The 17,887-nt window shown below is 43.9% G+C and overlaps 1 protein-coding gene across 3 annotated transcripts in view; it reads right to left on the bottom strand.

Moving 5' to 3' along the window:
• Positions 1-14,500, bottom strand: part of ppp2r3a (protein phosphatase 2, regulatory subunit B'', alpha) — a 59,998-nt gene extending 45,498 nt beyond the window's left edge. Inside the window, exon 1 of one of the 3 annotated variants that reach the window (XM_037071735.1) lies at positions 14,023-14,500. The gene's annotated coding sequence lies outside the window, so the exon portion shown is untranslated. Of the gene's footprint in view, positions 1-12,545; positions 12,638-13,680; positions 13,754-14,022 lie in introns of those variants that run through there. The other 2 variants (XM_037071734.1, XM_037071733.1) reach the window with 2 other exon arrangements.
• Positions 14,501-17,887: the final 3,387 nt, after the last annotated feature.

Raw genomic sequence — 17,887 nt, 5'->3', positions numbered from 1 at the left:
AAAGTTAGTGGGAGACAAACAAGCACAACAGAAGCAGGATATAGTGCAAATTTACAGTGCAGATAAAACTTGTGAATCCTTGCAGCTTTATCGAGAACCGCTCATCTGAACTTCTTCACACTCGATACTGCACTTCCCCGGGCTCTCAGAAATACATCTGCCAGGTGTGAAGCAGAGCGGATGAACGGTTGCTGAGAAAAAAAAAAAAAAATTGAAGGTCAGACCGAAAAGATTCTTTGGGCTTCGTTGGATTTAAAATCAAGAAAAAAAAAACCAAATCGACTCTTCCACTGCTACAGTCCAACCTCTGGCTTCTTTGCAAGCTTTCTTCCCAGCGGAGCGTCGCATTGTGACAACTTCAAATTTACAATGCGTTTGTGTAATGTGGGTAGGGCTTACGTCTACAGACTACAGTGAGCCGGTTAAAACAACAACGCAAACACCGGGTGTTAGATAAACGCTGACAGGGTGATGAAGACCGCAAAGTGGAAGCCAATGAGAGTTATTTCCTGTATTCAAGTAGTTTAACAAGCTATTATCAATTTCTGTAAACGAGAGCCATGCACACCAAGGGTAAAAACCAGTTTTATTGCCTACACTGGAAGCGCAGTGTTGCAACAGCAGTCCTGGGCCAGTATGCATCATTTAGCCTTATCAGAGGTGTGAGTATAAATTTGCATTGCACAACGGATAACTACAGGATGTCAGTCATTGGTGCAAAAATAAAGATTTGGAGTTAAAGGATAGGTTCGCACCTTATCAAATCTTAGAATAACAAACACATTCCTACAGCTGAAGGAGTTGCTGTTCTCTGGAATTGTTTCTTCAACAGATACGGAGAGAAAGAAAAGCTCCCCGGGCCTCGTTCTGCGTAAAAACTGGATTCCAAACCCCACCTGAAGCTTATTTTCAGTGGGACAATTTCACCTGTCATTTTTGTACAAAATTTCCTTCCTGTGTCACTACCACTCTGCCTCGACTCAGCAAGCAAACACAAAGTCTCCAAGCGTAAAAGAGAGAAAAAACTCTCAGCTGTGATTGTAATATTAGACAGATTACATGCTGTGGTAACTGCTGACTGCAGCGAGCGAGGCGGCGGCTGACAACAGTCGAAAAGAGAATTGGGCTTGTGGAGGCCACATCAGGCATCCTTGGAAAAAAGAAGAAAAAAAAAAAGAGACAAGCGCACAAGAAATTGGACAAAGCCCGAAACGCTACAAAGGCAGTCGACAAAAAAAAAAAAATGAAGAAGAGAGAGAGAAAGAGAGGGAGATGGAAAGATCCAGCAGATTCGGTGTGCAGGTGATGTGGCCACAGCTGCAGCTGCACAACAAGCTGTCTTTGATTCTCCGCAGTTCAAACACATAGCAGGAGAATCACCTCACTGATGAAAGAATGCCAATGATATCAAACTACCACATCTCCCTTCTCTCCAAGCATGGGGTACTAACACACACACACACACACACACACACACATTACAAGCTCTCACAGAGTAAAAGTGAGAGCGTTGAGATATTTATTCCAGCATGTTCAAGGCAGTAGCTCCCTGTACGGTACATGGACAAATACTTAACACATGTCACTCATTCAGTTTGGATGAGACTCTAATGTCGCCTGAGGGTGCTGTACCTGGACAGATGAGAAGTCAGAGGAAGCAGATACTCGGGGGTGTTGGGGGGTGAGGAAGAAAGTGTTGTCAGCGTTGTCTGAACAGATCAGAGGAGAGATGAAGGAGATACTGAAGACAGAGAAAGGAGAGGAGAAAAAAAGAAAAAAGAAAAGCAAAACACAGCCACCACAAAAAGGGCAGAGCGCAGGTTGTTGCTCGTGTAAAGCCGATCAAAATCAGTTAAAACCTACCTGTCAGTCTCAGCCCTCATACATGTTTAAGACCGCTTCCAGAAAAAGCAAGAAGTAGCAGAGAGGAGGAGGAGGAGAGGGAGAGGCTATGTTTCCATCTAACTGTCAAGGGGATTTTGAGTAAACTCTCAAAATGTCACCAGAAAAAAAAGAAGAAAAAAAAAAAAGAAGCAAAAATGCATCATCCCCCAACAGCCAACAGCTGGGCTTGATTGAATAAACAGGCTTCCTGAATGTAAAAAAATAAATAAATAAATCATCCGCGAGGAAAATGGAAAGAGAAAAGCTGTTATAGTCTTCACCGTCAGCAAATGTTGCTCGTTTTTCATCCTTTCAACGAAGAAGGATCAAAAATAAAAAAGGCGTGCGGTTATGTTTTAATGCTAACGTAAATTCAATATCAACAGAGCGAAAGCTCGAAGACGCGCACATGCAAACAGCAACAGGTGTGTGGGAGGCTTTGAAAGAGTCTGACGGACACCATTAGCGGACATTTCTGGGAAACGCTAAACCGCGCAAACCAACGATTGCCAAACCCATGTAATTCTTAAATTGAAATCTGCTTAAAGTCTGAAAATGTTTTGCATGATTGGTGAGATTCGATTTAAATTGTAGCCTTGTAGCTTTGACTCAGCGGAGATGAGATGAAATGTCTCTGATGTCTCTCCAAGAAATGAAAGGAGGAGAAAAGGAGAAAATAAAGATCGTGGTTTGAGGATTTTTCTTGGGTCTCAGCTCTCAGCACGACTCGGCTGCACCGGTTGAGGTTACTCTCATCTGTCGGGGTGTCTGTGCATGTCGGTCTCACGGCAGGGATCCAGCACTGTCTGTAACCATGGAAACCACAAGGATGTAGCGCCGACGATCAAAAAGGAGGTGATGGCATATTATACAGATGCCACACACACGTACGAGAAACCATCCTCCTTCGATCAAAGCGAGGGAAGAAGTCACACAACCCTGCGTCCTCGAGAGGCTGCCGGGAAAAGTCACTTTTTGCGTGAGGGGAGCTGAGAACTTCTGCTGCAGCGGCTCCACCAGAGTTGTTCAAGTTCAGCGCGTTGCTCAAGGGCAGCTAGACCTGTTTACTTTACGCCTGTTTGCTTTTGTCGCCCAGACTTCCTCCTGCCGTCCATCATCCTACAGTCTTGAGGTTACGGGTCTGCTGCATCAACGGTTGCCGCCCGACGCAAAACCACTGAGGCCTACTTTAGTGGATTAGCAACCACACCGTGTACGCTCGCCGCAAAAGGTTGAATCTATTACGGCGCTCGTCTTTCCCACCTGTTATGTCACTGTGACTACCTCATTAAGCAGAAACGCTGCGAAAGTGGGGTGAGAGACGATAACAGACGTGAGCAGTGAAGCCCAAATAGTTACGAGGCTGTGTGGTGGCAGATGCATCATTCGGATTAGGTCCACTTGGTTGAGCAGAGGACAGGTAAGTGGTGGAAAGGTGAGTCATTAAAGACGGCAAAGAGACGGGTGGAGGGTAAGACGGAAACAAAAAAAAAGTCACGCTCTATAAAGTGCTCTCACAAAGAAGAAGGCAATTTGAACACAGCGTGAACTTTGCGCTGACAATCAGACGTTGCAATATCTTATTCCTTTCACTGCCGGCCACAGATATTTCTTTTCCGCTGCAATTCCGCCTCGAAGGCCACATCATCACTGTCGACACGGAGGTTGGTGTTTTGCGGGTACCATTTAATGAAACTGCCTCAAACTCCAGACTGTGATGTACTTGTCATCTTGCTCGGTTGTTCACCGGGGGCCTCCAGCTTCTTCTTCTATTGTGGTCGGAGCCAGATTGCTTGTATGAGATCTTTACTTTCTCTGCAATTTCTCACACTGGAATAGCCCTCATTTCAAAGAACAAGAATAGACTGACAAGTTTTAGAGGAAATTGTATTTTTCTGGCCATATTGAGACTATAATCAAACCCACACATGCTGATTCTGCAGATACTCAACTAAGGAACGTCAACTTTATTGCTCCTTTAATCAGCACATCAGTTTTCAACTGAGTTTTCTAATGACACTTCAAATGTTCTTAGCCTTTTACAACAAACTTGGATTAGCTAACAAAATGAGCCACTAGACCACAGGAGTTATGGTTGCTGAAATTTGGCCCGTTGTAAGGCTATGTGGGTATTCAGACACAAAATAGTCCTGTACCACATTAATAATGTCAAAACTGTGTTTCTGATCAATATAATGTTGTCTTAATTGGAAAAAGGGGGCCTTTCTTTACAAAATAAAGACATTTCTAAGTGAACCAAAACCTTTGAGTAGTAGTGTTAGAGCATACAAATCAAACCACATCCTCTCAAATATGCCAATTTTTCAAATGTGAGATAAAAATGTAAAGATCCTGATAAAATAAAGCACAAATAAGATAAAACAACACACCCAGAACAATAAATCAGATGCACTGTCAAAAACTGCACGTAAACACAAAGGGCAATGTCGAGGTCAGCCAACATAATAATCTAGGTCATGTACATACAGTATAACAATAAACTGATCAGATAAGATGTGTGAAAGTCAGTAACATCATTATCAAGAAAGGCCTGTCCTCTTCTTAGTAGAACAGGGGAGTGGTTCTACACAACTAGAGCCGCTAGTAACATCACTGGATTTGTAACAATTATAAATTAACCCAACTATTGTTTTCTGACATTATCATCGCTATAAAAAAACATATATCAGCCAACCTCCTTTGAAAAGAGCTGCAAAAAGATGCTTACGCAAATACACACAGGCACGCCTGTCATGTAAAATATTCTCCAAGTATCATAAAATGCACCAAATGAGCAACTATGAGAGCAAAATACAGAGCAGCCCAACACTTATCTCTACAGAGCAGCACACACACACACACACACACACACACACACACACACAGCCAGTAGTGGTCAGACTGGCAGGCAGTAGGGAAGCTTGAGTGTGCTGGGATCTGACCAGTTCACTGGCTGCCAATGATCCACCGCACACACACACATACATACACACACCATCATCATACAACCACAGCCTCTGAATGTGTCCATCCACGTGTGTGTGCGAGTATCCATGTGAGCTTGACCTTGTTTTTGTGTGTGTGTGTGTGTGTGTGTGTGTGTGTGTGTGTGTGTGTGTGTGTGTGTGTGCGCATGCACCGCAGACCAGCATGTCCATGTGTGCGTCCTCTTCTTGCGAGCGATTGTGTTACAGTGTCCTCTAAGTGTGTTGGCATGGGAGAAGGGGCAGTTGAAGACACAGTGTAAACAATGTAGGGACTCCCTCGGCCTGTGTTTACTGACCGAGATAAAGGCTGTCATTCCGCTCCCACCACCAACCTACTTCCTCCTTCCATCCAACCAGAAAGTGGGAGAGATGCACTTAAGCCTTGGCAATGTCAGTGTGATCTTATCTTGCCAATAAAGCCTCTCGAATGGATTTAGATTAAACAGCGAGAGAGGCCAAAAAACAAGAGAGGGCACACTGGTGCAACAGGGTTTTTGCTCCCCGCCTGAGAGATTCTGCTCCTCCTCTTCTCCTTCTTCTTCTTCGTCTTCTTCTCCTTCCACTTCACATGTTAATGTACTTACTGCAAACCCTGCACTCTGCCCTCAGATGCTGGCTGGCATAACAAACAGGAGCGAAGCCCGAAATAGTCCCTCTCCCTGCTTCCCATGCTGCACTTGAGGTATTTCCGTGGTAAAAGCAAATTCCCAGCTCACATAATTTACCCGCTTCACTGTCTTTCTACTTCCTCTCACTCTTTCTCTCTCTCTCTCTCTCTCTCTGAGTCTTGCTGGATTACTGTCAGTCTTTTTTTTTCTGCAGCCCTTCCTTGACGTCTCCTCACTCGTCTCTATCGCTCTACCTCACCGTTTTCTCCATCCTTTTTTTTTTCCTCCTCCCGTTCCGCCCGCCGTGTTTCTCCATCTGCGGTAGGCAGTGAGACGCATGGTCTACCCGCACTGACCAATAAAAAGCAGCCCCGTGCCTCTGTCATTTAGGCAGCCCGTCTGTTATACAGCTCAGGAGGTTGCAGGCACAGACCGTCTACTTATGATGTCAAGGGTCCGGATTCAACTCATGACCTTTTTCTCGCGAGCCGTCCTCCCACTGGGGTGTTCGCCAATCTGCCCGAAAAACATGTAATCACAAACTTTTTAATCGCAATCACAAATCGTGACCTAATTATTTTCGAGTGTTAACTGGGAAGACCTTGGCAAGATGTTGACTAAATGCCAGTGTCTTGCCAAGGTCCTCCCAATTAGCACACGCTCCTCATACTTCCTCTTGCCAATTTAACTTCTACTCGATGGGGCGACGTCTGCAAGACGAGCGTGCGCTATTTGGCGAGCTGTTTCACTGGAACTTTACGGCACAATATTGCATTAAATATAGATTTGTTTGGCACAAGCTCCTGCAATAATTGGCATATGTCACCCAAGGAAGAGCCATGCAAAGGCTTTGGATCTGCATTGCTATCCAATTGGCTGCACCATTCTGTTGGCAAGTTCCCGTAGCGCTGATCAGCCAGTTGATAAAGTTGTGTTACGCTCGGAAACATAAGTAAGATGATATTAAATACCGCAATTCCAACAATTCTTCACACGATCTATAATCGTCCGATCCCCCACCCTTATCCTCACCGCTTGCTTGCTGTCTTTCTAATCTCCTGCCTCTGCTTTCCAGTGTTTTTTGTTCACCCCGCGGGGTTGTTTGCACACATTTACACCTTGAGAAACTGCAACCACAGTCTGACTCTATAAAAATCAGACGTGCTATTAAACGCATCCTAATGCAGCGCAGGCTTCGTCTGCTTCCACTGTGAGAACACAACAGAGGAGACGAGTAATGAAAAGAGCAGGGAGAGTAAAGGGAGCTTAAAAAGCAAGCAATAAAAATATTTTTAGCTTCAGACCCATTCATGTCTCAAACCAGGGCCAGCAAGAACCGCACTGCCATGACTATGAATGGTACTGTTAGTTAGTTCGTATTTTCTTCCTCTTTCTTTCTTCCCCTCGCGCTCTCTCTTTCTTTCGCTCTTGGCAAATGCCCTGCCACTGGAGGAATGCCTGGTTCAGATTCAGATGTGTGTGTGTGTGTGTTTGTGTGTGCATGTGTGTGTGTGTGCCGAGTGTGTGTAGAGTCCGGACAAAGAGAGCCAGTGTGGACAACAGAACACAATCAACCACTCAATGGATAGCTATTAACTCACACAAATGCACACAAACACACACACACACACACACACACACAAATTCCAGAGTCCACACGGACGAGAAGCAGTGACATTCAGATGCGACCGGCCAATCAGCGCGCTTCTTTCACCGCAGCCATAATGAAGCCAGTCAATGAGCAGCAGAAGGATGATGGGGGATCTGTGACCCAGCTCCTCGTCCCTGTCTCGCTAATCTTCACCCTCTTTTCATTCTCTCCTTCCTCTTTTTTTTTTCTTTTTTTCCCCAGGATGGATCCCTCTGTGGTTAAAAGGTGGTAAGAGGAGGCCGTCATGCACAGTGCACCTCCCACACACTCGTGTATGAATCACCCCATTGTGGGATGGGTTCGATTTCTCACACTGTTGTGTCCTCTGTGTCCGGCCTTTTATTTTGACAACAACACGCAGCTAACATGTTAATTTTCAGCCCGTGGAGATGAGATGAGGTGATTCACAGAAAGACTCGACAACATTTCCATATCATTGTTTATCTATAAAGTGCTGCATTGTCACATCTCTCAGTTTTACCCGAACAATGACGGATCGTTCTCAACACTACAGAAACAATCACTTTCTGCTTGAATGAAAATGAGCATGAATTTGCAATAGCTGCGGCATCGAAGCCTTCATGCATTCAACTGCACACAACCTTGCAAACCTGGCAAAATCATGTTAGTGTCTCCCTACAAAGTTTCGTCATGTCATGTGAATCCATTTAGAAGTTACGTGCCTCACCCACGGTCACGCAGCCTTTTAGCCAATACACCATATTCACTCTGAGGTCATTCTCCTCCGACATCACACTCAGGGTGGGAGGCCCAAGTCGCACTGCTGTATTTCTGGTTGCAAGATGCACAAACGTGGTGAAACTGACATATCAGTATAATTTCACTGCCTCCTGATTGATCAGTAACTGAGAAAATGATGGACAGAGACAATCCAGAGGGACATCGGGCCTAACGTTGTAGAACAGCCAATCTGGATACATTTATATACAGATAACAAATTTAACTTAACTTAAATAGTCAAAGCATCTTATTTTTCCTGCCTCAACTGGTTTATACTCCCAGATTTCAATGACTTTGGCCACAGCGACCTCAAGACTGCTTTGGGCTACGACAAAAAAATGACAAGCAGTGAACCTAATCCGACCTTTTCCCTGTAAAGGAATCACGTTTTTATGGTTTGCCACAAACCACAACATGCAACAACACCAGGTGAACGGCTTGTAAATCCACTTCTTCTCCGTCTTTGAATTTCCCCCTGATGATTTATCGGTGACACGCTTTCCAAATACAGAGAACACAAGAAAAGAACAGCTGCGTTCTCCCCGCAAAAAGGATTTACGATATGAAAGCTAAGGTTATGAGTCTATCTAAAAACAATTCTGATAGAAAAGTCTGTAATCTACTGTGTTTTGGCTTGAAAAGAGCACCTGATGGTAAAAAGCAGCGATTACCAAGCAGAGTGTGTAACCTCGGCTTATTGAGACGCAGCTCCCAGCGGTGCCCTCGCTCCCCAGACACACACACACTTCTCACTAACACACTCACACTTTCCCTGTCACGTCTTCATTTTTAGCAGCCGGCAGTGTTACACGGAATATGAGACGACCACCCACGCACACATATGCTGCTGGGAAATGTGAATGGCTGTGTCACCAAAAGTGCCATGAAGACGTTAAACACAATGGTGCCTTGTGCTGCCGAGATGAGTAACTTGGAGCTTTTGGGCGTCTGTGTGTGTGTGTGTGTGTGTGTGTGTGTGTGTGTGTGTGTGTGTGTGTGTGTGTGTGTGTGTGTGTGTGCCTGCTTGTGTGTTGCACAACCAAGGGCAGGCGAGCACATGTGGGTGCAGGGAGCTACATAAATCACACTCTAAATCAATTAGAAAGCATAAATGTGAGAAGTCCTACGGGAGCCTGGCATACAGTCTAACGCTGGCTTGACTACAGACACACACCACACCCATACAACACACACACACACACACACACAGACCAACAGCCAGACAAACACACACATTGAGGGTGTGGATACGTCGTGACTCATAATTACGCATGAAAATAATCCAAAAATGAAACTTAATTAAAATTTGGGGACTCTGCTGGAATGTGTCTTCTCTTGGATGTGTTGGACGTCTCTCTTTTTTTAAGACACACACCCGTGCAGACAGAATCCTTACTCACACACAGTAGCTGTCTGACAGACATGTAAACACAGGGAGCTGCCATGACTTAACCAAAGAGGTGTGTTTTGTCCATTTTAGCTCAAAGACAGTTTCCACCTCTGTTACTTCATTGTTATATAACTGATTTATTGACTGCTCTCCTATTGTTTATCACCTTGCATGTTTGTGCTGGTGTTGCACTGACAGGATCCTAACATCTGTACCTGTTGAGTTTGTATTGTGTGTTGTTCCTGTTGAGACGTCTTTGGTACAGCCAGATTAGTCTACAACTGGTGTTTCTTTTACAATTAGGCTAATATGTATATAGATAGAGGTCAATAATAAACAGATGAATAGAGGCTATTAAGCAAACATTAGAGTCTGCTAGGCTGTGTCTATGATGCTAACGGAGGTGGCTGAATTAGTAAAGACAGGGGGGCTATGCTTAGTTAAAGGTGCAATATGTAAGAATTTTAGTATAAAAAAATTCAAAAAATTAATTGAATGTATCAATGTGAAGAAATAACAGTCTTGACATTATGTCTTGGGAATTTATGTATTATGTTGCAGAAATATCTATTGAAGTTAGTGTGCTAACTCGCCAGTGCCACATACTGTTGAATGAGTGATTTACATTGCATTCAAGTCAATTAAATAACAAAACGACTTGCAAAAGACAGATTAAAAGATAAAATATCCAAATTAAAGCAGCAGTCTGAGATTTCCTAGCATGAGTCAAATGTCCGAAAATAGATCCTACATATAGTTACCAACCAGAAATGTATTTATATGACAACTTTGAAAACAGAAGTTACAAAGTGCGTCACATTAGCTGCATTTCCTTTAATGCATGACTCAACCGGTATACACCCTGGTCTTTCAATCTCCACACTGACAGCTTGCAACAGAAAGCCTCCTGTTGCAAATTCTGTTAACTTCTGACGACATCTTCAAGGTTATCTTGACAGACTTTAACAGACTGAAGCTAAAGAAGTAGAGCCACAGCAGTAGGACTAGTAATTATGTGTAAAACCTCTGGAGTTCCCCTTTTTTATTTTGGTGGACAAATGAGGCTCACACTGGTATGCAGTGTACGTTTACCCGCTAACAACAAACTTTCCCTGAACTCAGTACCTGCTCCGACCTGCTCCAATACAGACCAACATCCTCAAAGGGCTTTACAACTGTACAGCATACGATACGTTCTATTCTTCGGCTAGAGTTTTACAGTTTAGGGCAGCAACTAATTGTTATTTTGATGTTTGATATAAGGTCCACTGTTAAGACATGGCAGACTCTGCGGAGGAGACCCGCTCCTTCTGTAGACATGACGGGCTTCTAATGTAATGAAAACAGAACAATTCTTATTTTCGGGAGATTATACATGGTGGAAACAGAGTTAGGATTATCATAATTATCATTGTCTTGGTTTTGGAGTTTAGTTCAGTTGCCGTCATTAGATTCACCTGTCTCTTATCAGGACTAGGATTATTTTGTCGGGCCTACAGTCCAAAACCAGGTATTACATCTATTCTCATTAATCACCGGGTGTTAAAACACAGCACAACCTCCCATTTTAGAACCTTTCACCATCATCTATTTCACATTCTTTGCTTGAAAATGGCTTAAACGATATATTAATTAATCAAAATAGCTGCAGAATTTAATTATGTCTTAAATTGTTGCATCTCTGACTCTAATCCTTATTAAGATGAATGGGTAACAGCCAGACATTTGGTTTTTTAAATCATCGGAATGAAAGAGGGCGTTGTGAGGATGCGTTCTGTGACTCAGCTCACTGAATCAAAATCTACATCTGTCTGCACTAAACCAACACAACCACAGTCATTACCCCATTACATAAGGACACTCCCGGTGTATTCCAGTGGGTCATTGTTGGTAGGCACACACTGTCCTTCCACACCTATGTGAGAAATGGATAAAACCCAGATTAATATCGCACATGCGTACACACAGAAAACTGTGCACACAAAGCTTGGGAACAACAGGCACCTGTGAAAGGACGCACATCTGTGAGGGGACTGAGAGAAACCGTGGCTCGTATAAATGCTGCTCCGAAGCGGGCACAGGCTCTGTCGCCCGTCCGCCCACCCGCCCGCCCACAAACCTTCCACTCGAGCTTGGAAACAACAGGCCAAGTAGATGAACAGGCAACTTCTCTGGAAGTTAAATAAATCATAATACAACCTCCTCCACAATGTGTAGATGAAGGGAGAGGAGAAATCAAGTAATGGCGTGAAAAAAAGAAGAAAGAGAGGGCTGCGGTTATCAAAATGTTCGTCTTTTAAATGGTTTCAACTGAAATCTGTGGCCCTTTAAACACAGACAAAGATGGGAAAAGGCAGCATCCTTTGATATGCTCTCATGATTTTGGCTGATCAGTGGAGGAAGGAGGATGCAGACCGGCCTCCCGAGCTCCCTCCACTAAAGTGTGAATTTGCTAATTTTACTCCTGCGGGCTGAGACTTTGGATTCATTTACACGCAGAGAAATTGTCTGGCCTCGAGCTAGTTTAATATCATGTTTCACACCAGTAAGGCACTCTTCTGCATCAGTCCCAAACTTTACTTTCTTGTGCATAAAGTGTGATCATCACTTCCTAATGAGTCTCTCTTTCTCTTCCAAGCACATACCCGCATCACGACATGGTATATCTAGGATTGCAGCTAATGATTATTTTTTAGTAAATTAATATCTCCATGATTCTTTCAATTGATTCTTTATAATGTGTCAAATAAAGTGGAAAATGCATCGCACATCAAATTCCAAATCAGCAAATCCTCGCGTTTGAGAAGCTGTGGGGTAATTTTGTCTTTTAAATGACTTAAAAGTCTTTGATTATGATCGTGGTTGATACATTTTAAGTGAATCAACTAATCTTGTTAATTAACTAATAGCGTCAGCTTGAAGTCTGTCATTAATGTCTAGCTCTCTCTCTCTCTCACACACACAAACTTCCACATTCCCCACCGTTCATGCAGAGCGGTCTTTGTGGCCTTCCAAGAGTCAGTGTGTCCAGCCAGGCTCCAGTTACAGCAGACAAGATCTTCTCTCACACACACAAACACACACACACACACACACGCTGACATTTTCAAGCATCCATCATCTGACAAACACTTCCACAGAACAGGCCAGGGAGCAACAAGAGAAGCACTGGTTTGCTGCTCCTCTAACGGATCCCCTCTGACTCATTCCTGTCACTCTCCGCTGTCTATAAGTAACAGAAGAAGAACAGCGCGCTGTCATGTCGAGGCCATGTGTGTTCTGACCTGTCCGGCGTCCTTGAGCGCGACTTTTCCGTGGTTGATGCTGTGAGACTGGAGACAAAGAAGAAGAAGAAAAATAGGAATTCTCACCTCTGGGCATGAATGAATACAACACAGCGAGGTGATGTGACTAATGGGCTCTGAAAGCAAATAAAAAGCTGTTCGCTTTCCAACAACAGGTTGAGTCACGCACTTGTAACACAACAAAGAAGGGGACCAACAGCAAACACACACACACACACAGTGACTGACTTGAACTGACTGCACGGTACTGGAATCTAATGATGCATTTAAAAAAGAGAGACTGAAATCAATGTCAGCATCAAGGACAACAGACCTCGACTTGAGAGCGCGGCGTCACAGTTGCTGAAGATCGTCTATTTGTGGAGCTTTGAAATAAAGTGAGTTTCAGGGTTGTAACCTGCAGCGGCCTCGCACAGTGTGAAATCAAAGCAGGGGGGTAATTATTGGAAGAAAAACACGTTAAGCTGACGGAAGATGTCGTTTAATGCGTGTGTGTTGGTGTGTGAGAGTGAGTGTGTGTGTGTGTGTCACATCTATTCTAGGAGAATTCCAGAGGGGAGACCCTGTGACTGACCCCCACCTCACAGGATCTGTCAGGATATCACCACACGGGCACACAAACACACACACACACACACACACAGAAAACAAACGATGGGAGTGTCAAGCGGCGCACACACTCGCACACACACACACACCACATGTGTGTATACAGACATTCGTGGATGTTTTTCCTGCTATTTTTCCCTGTTTTATTGTGTTTTTACAGGTCAGCGAACGCCACTTTGCAGTGCCTCTGCTCTTAAAAAAAAAAGCTGCTAAATAAACTTGCCTCGGATCAGTTCCAGCAAATAAAACTTTAGTCACAGTGCTTTGAAGTCAAATATAAGGCTCTCAGATGGATTAACTGGAGACTTGCACTGCAAAATATGCTCATCTTGTGTTAAAACTGTGATAGTTTCACACTCTGGTGAGAAACATACTCACGTGTAGATCTGAATCAAGACAAAAAACAAGACTTTTAAATTCAGAGCATCTGCTTAAAGCACAAAGTTGACTTCATGAAGTTACCTGAGTGTGTACTTCAAGAGCAATCAGGAAAAATCAGACTCACATGAGATGTTCTTGCAGCAGGCAGGTTACCCCCCCAAACTCAGTGATCCGCTACAGTCTGCGCGTGCAATCTCCAAACTTCCTGTGACACAACAGGAGGATCCCCCCGCTAATGTGAAGGAGCACCGCCCGCGCGCGCACATACACACACATACACGCGCGCGCCAAATAGAAATACTTCATTAACACGCCCTAGTTTACAAAAAAAAGCCACACCATGCAGCTGACGACACGCACGATATCCCTCCACCGCACCACCGGGGAGAAGGACGGCGAGCACACGGTAAAGTTTCCAAACACACAGAGAGAGAAAACACTCATTTTTTTGGACACCATCTCCTACCTTTTCCTCCTCCTCCTCCTCCTCCTCCTCCCTCCTTCACTTCTCCTCCTTCAGCCGTTTTCCCAAAACTCTGTCACGACGAGGCTCGCCGCAGCCTGCGAAACCAAACAAGCCGCTTCTTCGGTAACCGGGGTAGCGGCGAAGGGAAGAGCAGCCCCCCGACAGACGGTCCGCTCCGACACGAAGCGACTCCGTGTGTGTGGGAATATGTGTGTGTATGTGTGTGTGTGACAGCTCATGGAGAGAATGAGCAGGGAGAGGAGAACCGGGCAACTTAGGGGGAGTTCCCGTTAACAGACAGGCGGGGCGGGGGCTCCAGGAGACTGACAGGCTGGCCAGTTCTGAGCCTCCACACACGTACACAGTGTAGTAACGACTTAACGACTTGGTACACATGTACTGCAGGCTACACAGTGGCGCATCACTCTGAAGTACTTTACATTTTATATTCTATTTGTCCAACTTTATACTTAATTATACAGGGTGAATACACTTTTCCACCAAATCCATCTGATAGTTGGGTTATAGGCATGCATATAAGGTCTGATGCTCTAATATGTCACCACAATAAAGCCTATGGAATTAATTAAAGGATGAGTTCAACCAAAAATGAAAAATTCAGTCATGTCTACCCATGTTGTTTTGTACTACACAAATTATTTCTGGAGTTTCACAGCAAAATGGTGTTGCAGCTTTCCTCTAAACAACTGAAGAAGATGGGGATGTGGGTAAAGAAAAGAAAAAAAGCACCAGATCTTGCCTCTTCACCTTAAAGGCCAGTTGTTTGCTTCAACGCAACCAAACCTGTAAACATATCAGCCAGTGGCATCCTTGCGCTGATGCATGGTCAAGTTTTGTGACAGTTTTGACCAATGTGGTGCAGCTTCAAATGACTTCTTATCAGCACAGATAATACGTTTATGTTTTATAAAGTAGGCAAAGAAAAAAGAAGCTCGCCCATTCCCCCCTGTTCAGCAAGTGGTCTGCTACATCGCAGCCGAACCTGTAAATGTGTCGCTGCACTTCAGATTCGCGACACTTTCAATCATTGTGGTGCAGCTTCAAAAGACTTCTTATCGAGATAGATAAGATGTCGTGTTTTAAAATGTAGGCTTTTTTTTTTTTTTTTAAAGCGCCAACATGGTGAGACACTGGATTTGGTGAGGTGAGGGGTGTTCAGTTGGTTGTAATCTGCAGCCTCAGCACCAGAAGCCAGCGAATCCTACACGCTGGACTTTTCAGACTTTCTGTCGTTGACTCATCCATTGATGAACTAATTGTGTCAGCACGGTGGGATAACGTCTCAATACCAGTTTAAAAATAAGGGGGAAATCCTTTCAGTGGTCTTACAAGAGCCACAGACTACGTGTGTGAGATGTGTGCCTTTTGAATAATCAATGATTTATGAATTATTAAATCAGAAATACACTGTTCACATCAGGTGGCAGGTATAGTTTAACCACAATACACATTTGGTGAAGACTCCTGTGCACAAAATCTGTGTTTCTATGGAGACCAAGTAGTCGACTACAGCAGAGACTGCAGATCATGATACAGTTTGAGTTTATAGATGTGGACAAGAAGACATTTTTACGAGTTGGACAGGTAGCTGACACCCACACAGTTACTCTTCGCGTCTATAGAAAGTGATAAAAATCTGCTCTGTGGAGACTTTAACCCTTCTGCTGTCAGATCCACGTGGTCGGAAGGTGTTGATGGGACTCCGGTGTCCTCTATCAACATTATAAGAGGGGGTTGAGGACGCTGGCGCCGCTCGATGGTAGACTTGAAACCGCAGATTAAGCAGGTGACCCAGGACGACAGAGAGGAAAAAAAAAAATCACAGCTTAAATGCAATATAGTCTGTGGTTTGCACTGTTGGCGGTGTGAGGTTACCACGCCAGTGAGCGAGGCTAAGATGGACGATGCGGGGACGGATTTGATTTTAAAGCGCTCCAGCTCTTTACACATACACACTCACACCTAAGATCCCCCCTTCCAAAAGCAGCTGGAATGTATCTCCTATAACAACATCAACTATCACAAGGCCTGCGTCACATGACACGAAGAGCCTCTTAGTGTGTGTGTGTGTCTCTCTGTATATCTAGGGGAAGGTGTGTGTGTGTGTGTTTGTCTGTATCTTGTTCTGCACAAGGGGTAAAAATAAACACCAACACAGCGTGACAGGAAGAAGAACAGATAGAAGGACTACAAGTAGTCGCCTAAACATTTTAAAAACCACTTACATAAGAAGTCCGCGATGGCAGCAGCAGGGAGCAGAATACAGTTTTACCCTGCATCTAATTTTGTTTCCCGCTGCCCGGGAACACTTCCAGATAAGTTACCACATGTATTGCACCCAGTGGAGGGCAGAAATAAAGGAAAATCTTAAAGTTACAGCCCAGATTTGCCAGAAAAAAACAACAACATTTTCTTATTTATTCATCTATCAGTAGCGGAATTTAGCCACAGAGGTAGAGTTGGTTTTAATTTCACAGCTTCTTAGATGTGCAGTCTTTGAGATTTATGCCTCCACACCAAAACAATTGAATATTTATTCATGTTGGTCACAGCATTGAAAGAAGAAATTTGAAAATTCAACCGTATCGGTTCAGAAATAATGTTCCGAGGGAACATTTGGCAGGGATAACAGAAAATGTATTTTCTCTTGTACTGCATGAGCATGAGGACGAGAGACATGGGTTACCAACCAAACAGTGATTACTGTTGGAATATAGAGCAATTTAACACTTATTTTAATGGGAAGTAGATGCTTACAGCAGCTTTAATGTCAACAGTTAGGCAAGTTAGCTCAGAGAGGCTGCAACTGAATAGCAAACAAAATGACAGAATTGCATTTATTCCGTTTAGGGAATATCGGTAAATGTTGCTATGTCCCACTGAGTGCTGCAGGGATAGTATGTGTTTTTTAGAGCATCCAAAAGTTATCATCGCCCTCGTTTCCTCAACAAAACGCCAAATGTCATTGGTTTTGGGATCATGGCAAAAAATAAGCTCTGTAGCAAACAGAAGTGGGTGATGATACTTGTATGTTTTTGTTCAGCAAGCTTCTTCTCACAATTGAAACTTTTTTGAAGAGAACTGTATGTAACAAAAAAAACTCTAAACTGATCAATCCACAAGTCATAAAGCCAGAGGAGACAGACTAGTAAGTAGATGAGTGTTCAGGATCAAGACAAGGGAAATGAAAGGGCAAAAATTGTGCAGCAGAAATCTTTTAGACCCTAAAAATCCTAAAAATTGATCCTAATAATTGGGGAAGATATAAAAGTAGTTTTTCCCCTCACAATACACCTGTCACACTGAGAGAGAACATGCACTATAAAGTCTGTTGTTTTTCCACAAAGTTAACTGCTTGCGCTGCTAATTGAAGCCAATAAGCAGCTGGAGGCTAGCTTTGTCCTAAAAATGAGCGCAGCTCGCTCTGTTAACAAGCCTTTTGTGTGGGAAATCTGATGAACAGAGAGGCGGGCTCTATCGTAGACAAAAGGGGGAAAAAGCTGAACTGAAAAACTAAATAAGACGATCCTGATACTGGTGAGAGCTGCGAAAAACGATGGAGGAGAGAGGGCTGGAGGGATGAAAAGAAAAAAGCAAACGAGGGTGCTGACACATCCTGACAAAATGGAACAGGGAGTGTCACTCGGCACCTCGCACACCCACGCGAATATACTGCACCACCAATACATGCTGTACATGAGAGCTTGCCTTAAGGACCAGGCACCTGGATCTGAGCTTCTGCTGAAAGCAACAGATGCCAGAAATACAGCATCACATACAGAGCCAAGGACAAAGAGGTCGCTCGATCACACATGTTCGCGCACACGCCACAACTATCCGGCCT

The sequence above is a fragment of the Acanthopagrus latus genome, chromosome 16 (assembly GCF_904848185.1).
Source record: "Acanthopagrus latus isolate v.2019 chromosome 16, fAcaLat1.1, whole genome shotgun sequence".
Taxonomy (NCBI): domain Eukaryota; kingdom Metazoa; phylum Chordata; class Actinopteri; order Spariformes; family Sparidae; genus Acanthopagrus; species Acanthopagrus latus.
This window is presented reverse-complemented; position numbering and strand designations above follow the sequence as displayed.